The sequence below is a fragment of the Peromyscus leucopus genome, chromosome 1 (assembly GCF_004664715.2).
Source record: "Peromyscus leucopus breed LL Stock chromosome 1, UCI_PerLeu_2.1, whole genome shotgun sequence".
NCBI lineage: Eukaryota > Metazoa > Chordata > Mammalia > Rodentia > Cricetidae > Peromyscus > Peromyscus leucopus.
The window spans coordinates 71,741,887-71,758,117 of NC_051063.1; the positions used below are offsets into that span (position 1 = coordinate 71,741,887).

Here is a 16,231-nt window from a genome sequence, read left to right on the forward strand (position 1 = left end):
CTGTCTATTAAAAAGTTGTGTATACCTGTGTAATAAAATATTTGAAGCAAATGAATATTTTTTTAATCTGAAAAAACTTGTGCTTGGTGACTGATTGTTTCTGATATGTGTTTGATTATTCAGTTTGTATTCATTTGACCATATTTGACTTGACCAATAAATTTAGAAATTTGCATCTTATTGTTTAGTCTGCTTCCATCTTACATGTAGAACAGTAAGATTAAGATGAGGTCCAAGGAACAATCATTATACTCTAACGAATCTTCCCCTGATTCCTCTGGGCACAAAATGCAAGCAGCTGAATACTCCCAGATGACTCACTTTGTCACTCTAAGGCCTTGGGCTTTGAGATGCTTCTCTTCTGCAGCAGAGACTCTTGTCTTTTTGTACCTCCTGCCTAGGTGGCCTGTCAGTTTGTCCTGTAACTGCTTATCCTGCTGATGACAAAGGCTGACTTTTGTTTTTTCTCTTTTTGTTTTGGTTGTGCTGTGGCATAAACCCTAGGGCTTTGGGCCTGTAAGGCAAGCATTCTACGCTGAGCCCAGAAACTGAACTTTGTTATATCATGTCATGCTTAGTCAAGGTGGCACTGTCTGTCCACTTCTTTGAAGCAGGCTTGATAGGTGGAGAGAACCAGGTGTGGTCTCTACCCAACAGGGCTGTGAATATTGCAAAGGTACATGGCAAGCAGCTTAGTGCCAGATAAATACTCTTTCCTCCAAGAACCCTTCTTCCTATTGGAACTAAGAGGAGAATCGTTAGGATTTTACCCCTCAGTGCTGCCACGTTAATGTACTCAGTTCCACTGAAAGGTGTTTTGTATTGTAGGAGTGATTAAATGAGTGTTGAGGAGTCAGAGAAAGAGCATCTGGAAAGGTAGGCCTTTCAAAACATCCTTGAAATAATTCTGGGTGCACACCTTTAATCCCAGCATTTGGGAGGCAGAGGCAGGCGGATCAGTAAGTTCCAGAACAGCCAAGGTTACACGTTCCTTAGCCTCTAACTTGGACTGCGCTGAAGCACCTTCTTACTTAGTAAGAGAATGAAGAGTAAATGCCACAATGCTAGATTTGTAGATATTTTCCTGTGTTTCAGAGTGCACGGAAAAACACCTTTCAGATTGAGAACATGATCTTTTAAGTAGTAATAAATGGTAAGAAATGTAGATGTGGGCCGGGCGGTGGTGGCGCACGCCTTTAATCCCAGCACTCGGGAGGCAGAGCCAGGCGGATCTGTGTTTGTTCGTGGCCAGCCTGGTCTACAAAATGAGTTCCAGAAAAGGCGCAAAGCTACACAGAGAAACCCTGTCATGAAAAAACCAAACAAACTAGAGGAAAAAAAAATAAAAGAAATGTAGATGTGGTGGTGAAAATGTTAATGTGAATGTATTTGAACTGAAAACAAATGGGCAAGGTTACTGCACTTTTCTTCATTAGATCTGAGGCAATGCATGATTCCGAGGGTTACTAAATAGGGATGCTGGGTCTCATGAAAATAGAGTTGGTCTTGGGTTTTACTGGCTAGTTAAGACGCAATGGACTGACAGGTTACAGCTAGTTTCTACTTTATATCATCCAGGCTTGAGTTCTTTGATTTGAGTCACATTTCTTTCTCTGCTGTAAGTTAACTGCCATGTGTATTGTTTGATGTTGAGTAATGGTAGTTTATCCGATCTGTCCTTAGTTTATGCTGGAATTGAGAATGGAGTATGTGAAGGTGCAGGGAACCACTTTTTTATGCTAGTCTAGAAAGCATGTCTTCAGCCTTCTCATTGATAGTTAGGTGAATAGTTTCAGAGTGCCTAACATCATCTGTAGAACTGTCAGATCCGAGCCCTGCTGCTTTTTCTAGTTGACCCCAAGAAATTTTAAATCTTTTTTGGTTATCTCACTCCCACCCCAATCTTGCTATGTACTTCTGACTGCTTAGAATTCACTGCGTAGATTAGACTGGCCTCAAACTCACAGGGAGCCTCCTGCCTCTGCCTCCCTACTTCTGGGATTATAAGCCTGTGAAGTAAATTGTAGGTTTTCAATTTTGTTTTTTTCCTGAGCATCACTATAGTCCTGGCTGCCTCAGCTTTCCAAGTTTTGGGGTTATAGGCAATTGCTACTATGCTCAACAAGTATTTGTACCATTTTAAAGAAATTTCTTTAAAGCTTGACATGTTTTTAGAACAGACTATGATCAAGATGGTTTAATAGAACAATGATGACTAATCTGGCTTTTACCAAGTCTTGAGATTTTTTTTTTCTTTTTGTCCCTCACCTATAAATTTATTCTTTAAAATAGGAAGTCAACTTCTCTTTCATATTAGTTATTCCCCCCCTCCCCTCATCCCCCCCTCCCCAATAATACCAGGGATTAAACCTAGGACTTCATGCATGCTGGTCAAGCACTCTACCACTGAAACTAAATCCATCCCCTCTGTAGTCATATCTATCCCTTTATTCTTCAGGTATGGATGCACTACACCTTCAAGAGAACTCATACAAAACTGGTAGGGAAGAAAAACAAAGAACCAGGTGAATGTTATCCCTCTTAAAATGACAGGTGTGAATGAAAACAAAAGAGCTTAGCTTTGAATACAGCAGATTGGCAAACTGCTGAGGACAGGGAAGAGATTCAGAAGCTTGCAAGCTGGGGGATGTTCTCATGGTGCTCCAGTCTCTCCTGGTTAGACCCAGACACAAAATTTCCCCCTTCGTAGTTTAAACCCAAAGGATTCAGGATTGTATTGTATATTTAAGCTCTGGTAAATCATAAACTATACCTGGTTCCTCGATAATGAGTGGAAAATGTCCTTTTGAGGGAAATAGGAAGGGTATCAGTAGTTTTTAGCTTATCAGTATGTCCAAATTAAATTAGGTTTACCTTGAGGCAGTGACTTATATGAGAGAGTCAACAGAGAAAAACAATTTGGGTTTGTAGTGCAAATACTAAATGAATTTTAAAGAATAAGAAAAAGCTCGAGGGTCTGGAGAGATGGCTCAGAGGTTAAGAGCACTGACTGCTCTTCCAGAGGTCCTGAGTTCAATTCCCAGCAACCACATGGTGGCTCACAACCATCTGTAATGAGATCTGGTGCCCTTTTCTGGCCTGCAGTCATACATGCTAGATACATAATAAACAAATAAATAAATAAAAAATAAAAAGCTCGAAATGGTTTTTACTTGAAAACAGGACATGTGAATATAATTCAGGAGTATAGTTGAGATATTTTCTAAGTTAAACATAGGGCAATATGAAAATACTGTGCCTTGTTTTTAGCTATGTTTTTGGTGGAGTAATAGGCACATTGTAGATGGCTAGTTGTGTGGTAGTGACACTAAAGTCTACATACATACAACATAAAGTTGCCATACATATATCAGAGCGTATGTTTTTGTTCATTTTTTAACAATTATTTACTTCCATGTGTATGAATATTTTGCCTGCATGTATATATGTGCACTATGTGTGTGCTTGGTGCCTATGGAGGCCAGAAGAGGGCAGAGCCACCATTAAATGGTGGAAATTGAACTCAGGTCCTCTGCAAAAGCAATAAGTGCTCTAAACTGCTGAATAATCTCTCCAGCCCCCTAGATTTTGTTTTTGAAGCTTAATATTGGAATAAGATAGGTTTAGTAAGTTTTCATATGCTGGTAACTGAATGCCGTTATTATACTTTTTCCTTTTTATTTACTGTGAATGTACTTCAGTGCCTGCTTTTTGTCCCTATGTTTTCTTATAGCACATAATAATAAAAGTCACTAGAAATTTTTAAAAAAGATACTACTGAATTGTTTTAATTTTCAAGTTTTAACTCTCACTCTGTTCTTTTTAGCTTTTAGCTTGCCTTACCCAGAGGTCTTCCATCCAATGAGTTGCAAGCGTGACATTTGTTGTGTTTTCAGCACCTGCCAACTTGGAAACCAGGGTTTGTGCTTAGGACGTAGGCTTACAACCCACACTTTGTGGTGCACAATGCCGTCCCAGCTGGCATGCTTTCGTACCTCAATGGTGCTAGACATTCGGTTACAAAGCCGCACAGCTTCACGTGCAGATTTCAATAGTCATTCCTCTCCAAACTGCTTTCAACTTTTATTTTGTATCCCAGGAGTGAGATTGGTATCATTAAATTCACTGCTGTGGTTATTTTTCAATGAAAATAAATTTGGTTTATTCTTGGATTAAAAAAAATACAATTTTTTCTTTAAGAATCAAAATGCTTCAAATTAGCTAAAATATCATGCTTTATATATCAAGCACACAAATATTGTAGCCCTAAAGTTGTAACTTATTTTCATAGGTGGATAAGAAGCACAGCAAAGAACAAAAAGATTAATGTAAAGCATTTCATAGGTAGGGCTATTAGTTGTAATTCAATGTAGATGTGGGAAAAATTGCAGAATTTTACTGAGTAAGATCCACATATGAAAATTGCCCCATGATGGGCTCAGAGTTTTGGCCTCTAATTCTGACCAAAAACTTTACATATTTTTCCAAACAAGTATTTTCTGTCAGCTTGCTTTCAGTAGCCAATCTCTTTGAAAACATTTCAGGTGGATTTGGTGATGTCTGTCTTCCCATAATCTATTATAAGCAATTTTAAAAGGTTTTGCTTGAAAAAAAAAAAAAAGGTCTTTTCAGATGTAGAAAGAACAGTGTGAAATGTGAGTGACTGGCTTTTAATACAACAGTGTGACAAAGAGGCGCAGTGGCTTTTAGAAGCTGAATAAAGGGGTTGGTACACAAGCATCTGCATACTGCTGTTGGGCCCAATGTATAACATGTCTGACATTTGTTTAGTTCACTTGGTTAGTCTAACTGAATTCCTGTGGTTATTCTTTTATAATTTTTAGTGGTGTACTCTTAGACATACGTACAGTTAGATGTGAAACTGAACAGTTACTGGCACCGACTCAAACTTCAAAGCTTAGTTCTTTGTTGTTTGAACATCACACTGATCTGGTTTTAAAGGCATAAAAATAAAACACCCACTAACTGCTTTAGACACTCCTTAGTATATATCAAATGTAACCTTTACCCTCCCCTCCACAGATGTGCTTCGGTGAACACTTCTTTAGCTTGTTGATACAAGTTGTAGTTGGTTACACCCTTTCTTAATAAAATACACCCTTATTGTCTCCTGTTGCTTAAGAGCTGTAAGCTTGGAATTGGGGAGCTGTAACAGTGATACTCAGTGAAGGATACATGATGCATACTGCGCACACAAATAGCCCTCTATTTGCTAGTCCTCCTTTTGGGGGAAAGCCAAAAGAACCAGTATTGCTTTATCCCTGGGCCGCATCCTGGTCTTAGAGTAAGAGACTAAGTCATCCTTGCATTTTATACTTTCCGGGGTGTTGCATGGTTTTAATCAAGTTAGTTTTTATTCAGGATAATGGCAGAGTTACAAGTGGTCATTTTTTAGATTTGTGGACTTATTTCTGAATTGGCCTATGAATTTGTGTTTAGGTGTCTGGTAGTACTCGAAATCTGGTTCTGATTTGGCTGACTATTTAAGCATGAACAAAGGTAGACAGCTGAACTCCCCTCCCTCCTCCCAGCTCTGCTTACCTAATCTTAAATTCAGTTGACTGGCTTTGTGTCTATTCTGAATTAAAACTTGAATACAACAGCCTTGTGGACAGGGCTTTTTATAATAAAGAGCCATCACATTTAACATTAAGGATCAAATGTGTGGTAACCTTTATGGAAGAATGACATAAGCCTCAAAGCATATGTCTTTTTAGTCTTGAAGATTGAGATTTAGACACCTACATTGGTTAGTTCAGCTCCTTAAGCAGGAGTTTTAGTCCTAGGTAAGAAAGGCTAAGAACCAGAAAAACAGGCTGCTTAGGCTTGGAAAAGGAGGTGGTGGGGCAAAGGAGCTGCCCGTAACCCCCATCTTTGGGATTCCATGAGACTAACATGGTCCTGAAAGCCACAAGAATAATGGTTGCAATAATTGTTTCCAGGCGTAGGACCCCTGGCATCTTGATTTTTTAAGTTGACCCGATGAACTAGTAATTGCAGGGATAAACTGAATGTTTGCCAGCAGGAGTCACTCTAGGCCTCCCAATAAAAAGTTAGTGCATTAAACTGTCCTTAGAGCACTTGGAGGCTAAGGTAGTAGTACTGAGGTTCGGTGGCCTTCTGGAAGGGAAGTGACATTAAATGTACCTTCTTTTTATAGAACATGTGGTTCTTACCCCTTTCAAAATTGGCCCATAACACGTTTTAAAAAAAGAAAATAGTGTATTTTGGATATGAGTGTCTTTGTATTCTGTATATTAGGACACTTTTGGCTTCCTTGGGGGTGATCTGATTGTGTTCACATCATCTCTCTGAGGTGAACAGACTTCTTAATCTTATGGCAAAATCTCTGGAATGAACTTTAGTAAGTCTAAATGAGGTTAGCTCATGCTTTTCTGAAAAGAATAGGTCCAGTGTGGTGACAAACTGAAATATTTCAGCAATAGCCATGAAATCTAATAGTTTCCCAAGTGCACACAAACTCAAAAAGTTAATTGTTCATTTATGTTTGATACTGGGATTTCAACATTGGATTAAAACCAATTAAATGTTCCTAGAAGCAACAGAAAAAGTTTCCTGATTTATGAATAGAACCATTCAAACGGTGCAGACACAATCCATGTAAAGTAATGAGGTGTTTTGTTTTTTTGGCAAAGGGAAACACAAAACAGGCAAAGGGACTGAGAAAAACAACTCTAAAAATCTCTTTTTGGATACAAGGTTAATGACACACATCAGCAGGAAGGAGTGATAGGAAATCTAGGGCTTCGTTTCACAAGGAACATAGTCCCCTCCCCCAGGTGAGCTGCACAATGAAAATACTCTGCTTATTCTATCAGGGTTACATTCCTGCACTTAAGTCAACATCCTAAGTTACAGAACTAAACATGCCCTGCCTCTGCTTAGCAACCGCAAATCCTTCCTTCGCCAGTTGCATGTATTTTGGATGTGGCATCTGAAGTACAAATTCCTCTATTTCGATCGCACCCAAAGTCAGGAACAGTGCTTTATTATCCTAAAGTGTGGCCGCTCCAGGGCCCTCCCCCAACCCCTTGCGGTCCTGTTCACCCTAGATGGGATCCCTTTTAAACTGCGAAGGCTAACCCGGAAGCTGGTAGTCCGGAGCCCATACGGTCTGGGTTTCTGTCCTGACTCGTGCGGGGCTATTTCCTGCGGCCGGGGCTTCAAGGCGCGGGGGACGTGCGGTGCGGGTTCGCTGGACACCCGGCAGCCTTGCCGGAGGCGCGCCGCGACCCCCCAACTCCCCGCCCACCGGCGGCTGCGCGCACTGCACCTCGTAGCGGCACGCTGGGCGCCCGGGCCGCGACGCCGCCCGCACAGCGCCGCTGAGTCCACGCAGCCGCGGTCGGGCGGCCCGGCAGCAGCACTGGCGGCCTGGCCGAGGCCAGTTAAAGGGACGAGTTGCAAATAGTTCAGGAAGTGACAAGTCGATTTCCTCCTCCCCGGGAGCAGCTCGGTACAAAGCGCTCGGCACAGGCAGGAGAGCGTGCGCACGGCGGACGCGGGCGGGCACTCCGGACGACTTGGCGAGCGCTAGCAGTGACGGCCCCGTCCGGCGCGCACAGTAAGCGACCCGGCTGGGCGACCGCGCCTGGGGGCTGGTCCGGAGCGGGGTCGGTGCGTGCTCCCCGGCGCCGGTGGGGGAAGCCCGGCTCGCGGGCGCTGCGCTCTCTCTTTTCTTCCCCAGTGCTGCTGGCTTTCTTTACCCCTTTCTCCTTGTTAGGCGGCGGATCGGGTGGTTGCTGCCGGCGCTCAGTCTCGCTCTCCCTGGTGCAGGCGTGAGACTTGTCAGCGCGCAAGAGGGGGAAGAGCAAACCTGGCGCTGCAGGAAAGTCTGCTCCGCGGGCAGGGCAGCCGGCCGGGGAGACGGCTGCGTCCTGGGCAGCCTCCTCTAAGGCTCAACTTGAGCCTCGGTTTGTGGCAGCAGCGAAGGCGCTGAGCCCCGAAGTTCTGCATCGTTTGCAGACAACTCTTTTGTTCGCGGAAGTTTACACCCGCCACCCCCGGGATGCGGGTGCGCAGGGACGACTCCAAGGCTGCTCGACTGGCCCGAGAGGTGGCGAAGTGGGTGAGAGGGCGCTTTGCCTCGGGAGGGGAAGCCGGCAGCGTGGCCGCGGTCAGGGCTTGCGGAGTGGGGGTCGCCTGTGCTGGCGTGGTTTTTGCACATGGCGAAGAGGGCCGTCCGTCACAAGATACTAGTCCAGTCACATTTTTGCCAGTCCTTGATTTGGGAGCCGGTGGGAGTCAGGTTCCCAACTAGGGGTTTCTCTTGGTGGAGCCGGGATGAAAGAGACTTGGAAACCCAGAATCCGAAGAGGGTCTGTGGTTTGAGTTGCCCCAAGTGTCTTCTCGGGCAACCCCCCCCCCGCTCTTCTTCCACCCCAGGACTAGGGAAACAATGCTTGGGGTGCGGGACAGGGTCCTAGAATTGCGTGGGCAGGCTTGCCTTGGACCCTCGCCTTGGGACGCTCCCTGATGCCAGGCGTGCTCCTGACCGCCGGGTTCATTAACACGTACTGTACTTAGTACCATGGCGAACAAAGAAAACCTCTTTGCAGCATTTGGTGAATGGGATTCTGCCTCCTATAGGCCACACTCTTGAGTATTCCATACGGTAGAATCCGGACTCCGTGGTGTTGGGAAAGTGGCCCCCGCCGTGGGTTGCATTCCGGTCCTGGCCCCTGAGCAGGGCATTTGTGCTGCCGCCGTGGTGCTTGTCTCTCAGGAGTTGGTGCAGATGGAGCCAGGCTGAAGGTTGTTCAACAGGAACAAATGTTTGTTGAATTGTTGGACGGTGGAGAAAGGGGACTGTTTTCTGTGGACTGCTTCAAGAGTTAGAATGGCATTGTTTATTGGCTCAGGAAGCCAAGCAAACGTCTTGTGCTCCTTCAGCTTATTAGCAGACCTTCAAATGACATGCTAGCATATGTGTTCCCAGCAGTCTCCACGCCTAGAAGGGGATCCCTTCTTGCTGAATCCTGGACTCTAGTTTAAAAAGATGCGATTTGATTTGAAGTCCTGGGAAAGAGTGGAGTCTGCCCACCCATGAAACTCAACTGCTCCTGACTGGGCCAGGTTTTGGTTTCATTTTAATTTGTCCACTTAGCAGGGATTTATCTCAGTTACAGTTTTGACAGTGAGTTGAAGGTCTGGAGGTATTTTTCCCCACCCCACCCCCACCCCCACCTGCCATTTGCTGTGCACTAACTAGATCAGCAGAAAATGGCTAACTTGCTCCAGGTGATAGGCCTCTTTTAGTTGAAGAAGGTTTGAGTCTTAAGTTTAGTCACTGCAGTTGTAGACCCAGGGATGTGTTGATCCAGTTTCTGGATGCTGTGGTAGGCAAGCAATCTAAGAGGCTTGGGGAATGCCTACGGTTTTCTTCCAAATGTCCAAACAGGGAACATGATGCTCTTAAGACCAGTTCAAAGCTGCTCTGCTCAAGGACTTGTTATTTTCTCCCTTAAAAGTGTGTTCATTTTAACATCGAAGCAAGCATTATGGAAAAACTGGCTGTGTGACTGCTACAGAAGAGGACTTTTAGGTTGTTCAAGGCAGGGAAAGTGGGGTAGTTCACTGTTTTGATTGACAATGCTTCTAATCAGTTTCTCCCCTTTATTTTCAGTATAGTAGGTATGTTATGTGAAGAGCTTTAGATAGATAGCTACTTCAAGATCTTCACAGGGGAGTCACTCAACTGACGTTTTTACAGGCAGCCCTGGTATTTCCTGGTCTCTCTCTCTCCTCCCCTCTCTCCCTCTCTCCCTCTTCATCTTTCCTTCGCCCCCTGTTGATTGCTTCAGTATCCCCTCGTGTCCCTGTCCTTCAGTTCCGGGGAAGCCGATTGGCGTTAAGTGAGTCCCCTGAGCTAGTGTCTGACCCATGAAGAAAGCTCAGCCAAGGCTGTCCTGGCCGGCTAGCTCTCCTCCCCTTCGGGGAGAGCTAGGTTTAAACACTGTCGGCAGGGGACACTGTGGAGCAATCTGGTGCCTGCAGAGTTTAAAATGCACACCCTTCTTCTCTCCCACTCTTCAGCTGGCACTGAGAACTGCGGGCTGGGTCCACCGACTCAGTTGATATGTCCTTCAGGCGTGAGACTTTCTAGGGTTAAATCATGCACAGTATGGGAAACTTGTGTGTGCCCTTGAGAGGGGGAAAAAAAAGACTGAAATAAATACTCGGGTCAGCATAACCCCCATCATTGCCACTACCACCATGCACACCTCTCTGATGTGTACTAAAAGAAACCTGCAGGCATAATTTGTTATGTAATATGCTGATAGTACAAGTTTGGGTTTTAGATGGAAACCAGATGTGGACAGACTCTGTTTAATTGATCCAGCAACGAGGGGAGGGGGGTGTTAATAGATTAAGTAGTTCTGCTAACCCCGAAGGTGGTTTGTTTTTGTTTGAACTTAAGGGGATAACCCCAACCCAGGGCTTTCTTGAGGTTTTTGCCTCTTTGCTTTGCTGCAGCTGTCCTTTCTGGAGACTCCTCCTCTCTTGAAAGAACCGGTTTGTTGCCAACACAGAGCACATGGCTGGTTCTGGCTGGGCTCAGGGCTGCTTAGCTCTGCTGGGCTCCATTCCTCCTCTCCTCGTCCAGCTGCTGCCCTGTCCTCCACGCTTGGAAACAGAATGCCCAGGGACCTGGGTGCTGCCAGAAAGGCCGACCGCTCTCCTTTCTTCCACACTGTCCCAGAGGAGTTTGTGTTCACTCTTGTTCAGTGAATACATTTTTCCAAAACTCATGTGCTCACTCTCCTTCTCTGATTAATTTCTGTTTGTTTCCCGCCTAACTTCATGAAGGTTTTTTTGTTTTTTGTTTTCTCTATACACCATAGTCACCTTTATTATTCTCCAGGGTTGGGGCACTGCTTAGTAATAGCTGACCCCATTAACAGTAGCCTCATTGCTTGCTGGGATGTGAACTTTGGAAACAAACCCAGAGGCTTAAATATGCTGATGTGCCCTGAGACTTGCTTAGAAAATTTTTGTTTTAGTGCAGTTTACATTAACATGATTAATGACCGTGCCACTGAAAAGTCTATATTCAAAAGCAGTTTCCATTCCCTTGGGTTCTTCATATGGTGAAGTAATTTTCTTTGCCAAACAACAGTTTTCAGGTGACTCCTTTGACTTAATGCAGACCCCTAGTGCACATGGTTTTGGCTGAAGGTTCGGCCTTTGTACATTTGGGGTTGTGGTTGTGATGGTGTCTCTCTTAATCTTAAGGAACCTGGGTCAGAGGGACCTTGTATTCTTGTCTAGGAAAATGTTCTGAGGTTCCGAGCAGAAATTAATGCCTTGATAATAAAATGGGAGAAACTTGGCTTCAAGGTGGTTTGGAGCGGGTGCTGGGAGGCTGGAGCCAAGGACAAAGTTGTCCCCCCAGCCCCCAATCGAATGGTGACACTTGAGCTTTTCTAGAGAAAAAAAATGGAGATGTCCTTGATCCCCACCCCCCACCCCTGTGATAGTTGTTAAATGCCAATTGATTGAGAGGGGAAATGCTGATGGGTGGGTCTGAAAGCAGCCTTCGGAGCCCGAGAAAATAAAAACACATTTGAAGGACTCGGGAAGATTTTGCATTTCAAAGGGTCTACCTTGTAGACTTTCACATCACGTCAGGGGTTACCGAGAAGTGTGACAGGCACCCCCACTCTTTTAACCGGTCTTTCTCTCCTGCTGTGGGGGCCGTAGGGGAAGCTGCCTTTTGCAGGGGGGATGGGAGCAGCGTGGCCAGATCTTGCTGGGACATCATGGAAACAAGAGCATCTCTGAGGCATTTGTGAGTCTCTAGAGGGACTTTTTCCACTGTATCCCTCTCAGGCTAGTGACAGCAAATCATGATGGTAAACAGCCCATTTGACCCCAGGATGAGGTGGCAGGCCCGCGCGTCTCCCATTGTACAAAGAAGCAGATTCTGTCCCAGTGCTGATAGAATGCTGTCCCCAAGGCTGTAACCCAAAAGAGCCAGCCACAGGCTGGTGTGAGACTCTTACAACACCCACGGGTTGTGTTAGGCACTCCCTGAGCCTGGCTTTTTCGGTGGGTGCACAGCCAGCCTGCACTTACATTGAAGAAACTGAGGCTCGGAGAGGCCAGGTACCTGGTCCAAGACCACACAGCTGGAAGGAAGGCAGAGAAGCCAGTAGCACCAGCCGAGTCTGGCTGGCTGCAAAGCCGGCCTTTCCCTCCACCATGCTATCAGTCTAAGTGATACAAGCTGGAGAGCATAGAGGCACTAAGTTCTGTTCCATCTCAAAGCACAGAGTTTTGTTTAGTCTTGTTAACACAGCAGCGAGACTTGCAAATTTTAACTGCCTTTCCCCTGCTTCTCCCTCTCCTATGAGCTTCTTTCTTTCTTTCTTTCTTTCTTTCTTTCTTTCTTTCTTTCTTTCTTTCTTTCTTTCCCTCTCTCTCTCTCTCTCTCTCTCTCTCTCTCTCTCTCTCTCTCTCTCTCTCTCTCTCTCTCTCTCCAGCTGAACTCTGAGTTGTTATCTTCTGCAGGCCCAAAGGCAGGGCCTTCACTGGGAAGACTGAGATGTTTTGCTTGAACTTTACAAAAGACAGATTCACAAGAAAATGTAATTATTCCCAGTGACCTTCTGGGGGAAACAGGAAGTAAATTTGGCAGCTCCAGCTCTCACCACATACTCAGATTCCGTTTTTTTAACTCAAGAGGTTGTTAAAAGGCTTTCCAAAGGCGTGTGGGTTTTATTTTTTTTTTCATCTAGCTTTTTATTTTTTGCATTTGTAATTCAGATGTCTCAAAGTAAATTATGTTGTGGTACTTGCCACCCCAGGTTTGTACAGTATCATGTTTTGTTTACATGTCTGAAGTAATCGGAGAACACAGTTGCCCATCTTCTAGCACAGGGGAACTGGGTCTGCCCCTGCCAGGACTGGGCAAAGATTCCTCATCCCCAGACAGATGGTTCTGTGCTGGCTAGTCGCAGTGTGGATGTGCTGTGGGGGAGTGGCCTTCAGCTAGGCCTGCCTGCCTGCCTAGGTCTCCGACCTTTCTCTCTAAAGAGTCTTTGGGGGAGGGCTAGCTCCCTGTGTGCTGGCCCTCGATGGCAGAGCAGTAGTCCTCAGGCATGGCTGTGAATTACTTACTGTAGAGGTTTCAGAACATCCAGTTGCCTGGACTCAGACCTGATTATGTCACGACTTCTGAGAATGACTAGGGTTGGGGGAGGGGATAAGGACTCAAGCACTGGTAGTTCAAATGTTCCTGGGTTGATTCTGTTTGACGTTCCAGACCAGGGACCGGGGTAGACCCCACCGTCCTTTGGTCTCTTTAGCCGGGGTTTAGGGGCCATCTTGTGCAGGCGTGGAGCAAAGCCTTTGGAATTTTCCACTGCTGCTTGTCTCTGTGAAGAAGGATCTGAAAGGTACCCACCTCTGGGCAAGGTGCCCGCTGTGGACGTCACCCAGGTAGTTCCTGTTTCTGTTGTGGGCACCCAGTCCCTGCTCAGGGTTCCTGAGATCTCTGAGGTACCTTCCTCAGAGCTGGGGAGGGCAAGAGGCTGCCCAGGCTGTGGTGTCATATGGTTCTCAAGCAGGCTTTCTGGGCACTCTCTGGAGGTGTAGTACCCGATGCTCCCCTTAGGTTCAGGGGGAGGCGAGATGCAATTTAGGTCCAGAGCACATTTGGGTAATCTTCCCATGAAAATGAGGGTCAGACCTGGTTGTAGCTTCCAGCTCAGGGCTGTCCTCCACTGCCCCCTTTAGGATTACGGTACAGAGACTTGGCTAGTGACCTTGGCAAGCACGAGCTCTCTCACTTCCCAGTCCAGACTTTTGGAAGAGAGATCCGGCACTCACAGGTAAAGTGACTCCTGTGATCACATGCCAATCCCCAGAGGAATAAGCCTGTACCTCCAGAATCTTCACCCTACCGCTGGGATCTCATCCCAGCCTCAGACCATCCGCTTTCACACAGGTCAGCGGGCTGACCAAATCACCGCCATCCCACTCAGCGCTCCTTGACCAGTCAGCTCACACTCATTTGCTCTTGGGTGACAGTGCCCGCCATCGTCCGCCTCTTTGCTGGTGCCCCCTTAGCTCAGCTGAAAGGTGGACGACGGGTCAGTGTGCTCAGTCAGTACTCTAGTATTCCCAGACTTGGACATGGGTCTGGATGGTAAGGCCCGAAGCCTGAAAAAGATAGGCTCCAAGAAAAAGGTGTTGGCCTCTTGGCCCCAACTCTGTGTGTCAGTGAGTAGTTAGTTTGGGCCTAGTACAGGGGAGGGAGAGGGGAATTCTCCAGGACAGGTTTTTCCACTTTCCTCCTACAGACAGTGACTGGGCCCTGCTGAGTGTCCAGCTTGGAGATGGACACCTTACTTTCATGAGTACTTGCTGTTCAGCGTCCTGACCCCATGTTGTTGTTTAGAGGAATCTCTTACCCTCTTGAGAGCGTGGTTGGGATCTGATCTCAGTCCTATATTTCTTGCATGCCATAGTATCCCCATCAGTGCGGAGGAATCAGGTTTTCTGCCTGGAGGAGCCTTGGGTGGCCATGTGGTAGGTTGCTGCTCCCTGCTCTGCTCACCTTGTCCTGTGGAGACCACCTTCCCTGCCAGGCTGAAGTGCCCTGCCAGACAGAGCCCAGCTGGAAGAGGCCTTGCTTGTTCTGGCATTCACACTGGCCAAGGGCCTGGGATTGGAGGGAGGTTCCACGGGCTGACTGGAAACAGTCTTTATGCATGTTTCGAGATGAAAGCTAATGTCCCTTGCTACTAACCATCCTCTGGGTGAGAGGAAGTCTACCTCCTAGGGCTAGTGGGTGGGGTGTGTGTCTGTGATTCTGTGTCTTTAACCGATGTAGAGAATGCAGGGTAGTCCCTCTGACATAGTTCGAGGGACTGGGCCCTGGGAACTGGACCTCCAGGAAGTCTCTCTGGCAGTCATGTGACTTTCCCAGTTGTGAGGTAGTGGGCACCCTTAGCTGGGCCTAATTTGTCTGCTATTGTCTCTGGGCCTCAGACTCCACAGCTTGCTTGCTTGCTTGACTCCAGTGTTTTTAGGAGGATAAGTTGAGTATGTTTGAGAAACTCCTGGCAAATGTGGGGGAGGAGGGGGTCGTTTCTAGGTGACGGGATGTAAATAGGAGATCATTGGTAGACAGAGGTTCTGTCATGGTCCAGGGCAGTGTACAGTGTACCAGGGCCTTTTTATGGGAGTAGGAAGACCTGGGGATGTTCAGCATCACAGGGGAACTTGGAGCAAACTGTAGGTGAAACCATTCCCATGTCATTTCAGGCAAAGACGGCATTCATCTCTGGGATAGGTGCCAAGTTCAGATCCAAGGTCTGCTGTATGATGACTCTGTGCCTCCTTGACTTCCCACATCTGGAATATGATAATCTTCACCTGTGGGTTGGGTACATGTAGAGCCCAATGGCCATTAGTGGCAAATGTGTCTTTGGGAGGACAGTCAGAGAACTTCTGGGCTCATCTGGTAAAGGACACAGGGCAGAGCAGGGAGGCCCTGAGCTGAGCTCTTCTGGACAGGCCTTTACCCTGACCTGATACTTTCTGTCCTCAGGGCTTACGGCTTGTTCAGGAAGATGAGTTGAAATTACGCATTATAGTTTGTACTGTGTGTTTTAAACAAGAGTTAAAAGTAGTGAAGTCTGTTAAGCTTTCTCTTTAAGGAACTAAATCTTTGTTTACCAAAAGTGATTTCTCTGGGCTCATAGAAAATTAAATGTATGTGTGGATGATGATGTGCATCAGTCTTGGCCTGACCGCACAGCTGTGCGCTCCTCTGTATGGAGGGCGAGGGGCCCATTTATCACTTGTCAGATTTGGCGTCAGAGCACTTGATGTCATGGATGGTGCTCCTCTCTGGTTGGGGCACGGTCCCTCATGACTAGTCAGCACCCTTTTCTCGCAGGCCGTGTGGTTCAGTTGGGGCACTCTCCCCACTTCCTCTAGAATCCCACCACCACCTGAGCATGACCACAGTCTCTTCAAGGAGCAAGAGTTCACCTAAGCTCATGAGCCCTCAATCCAGTGACACAGGGCAAAGACTGTATCCTCGGTGCCTCTGTTGATGCAGGCTACCTGTTCATTGTGTATGTGGGGGGGGTCCACATGTGTGAACGTGCACATGCGTGTGGAAGACCAGAGATCATCTTAGGATATTGTTCCTCAGGAACTGTTCATAGTTTTT

General features: G+C 46.5%; 1 protein-coding gene across 4 annotated transcripts in view; it reads left to right on the forward strand.

The window, feature by feature from the left end:
- Positions 1-16,231, forward strand: part of Fam53b (family with sequence similarity 53 member B) — a 119,487-nt gene that overhangs the window by 9,362 nt on the left and 93,894 nt on the right. The window contains exon 1 of one of the 4 annotated variants that reach the window (XM_037209771.1): positions 6,569-7,659. The exons of 1 other annotated variant lie outside the window; for it this stretch is intronic. The gene's annotated coding sequence lies outside the window, so the exon portion shown is untranslated. Of the gene's footprint in view, positions 1-6,568; positions 7,660-7,680; positions 8,111-16,231 lie in introns of those variants that run through there. 2 more of the 4 variants (XM_037209764.1, XM_037209772.1) reach the window with 2 other exon arrangements.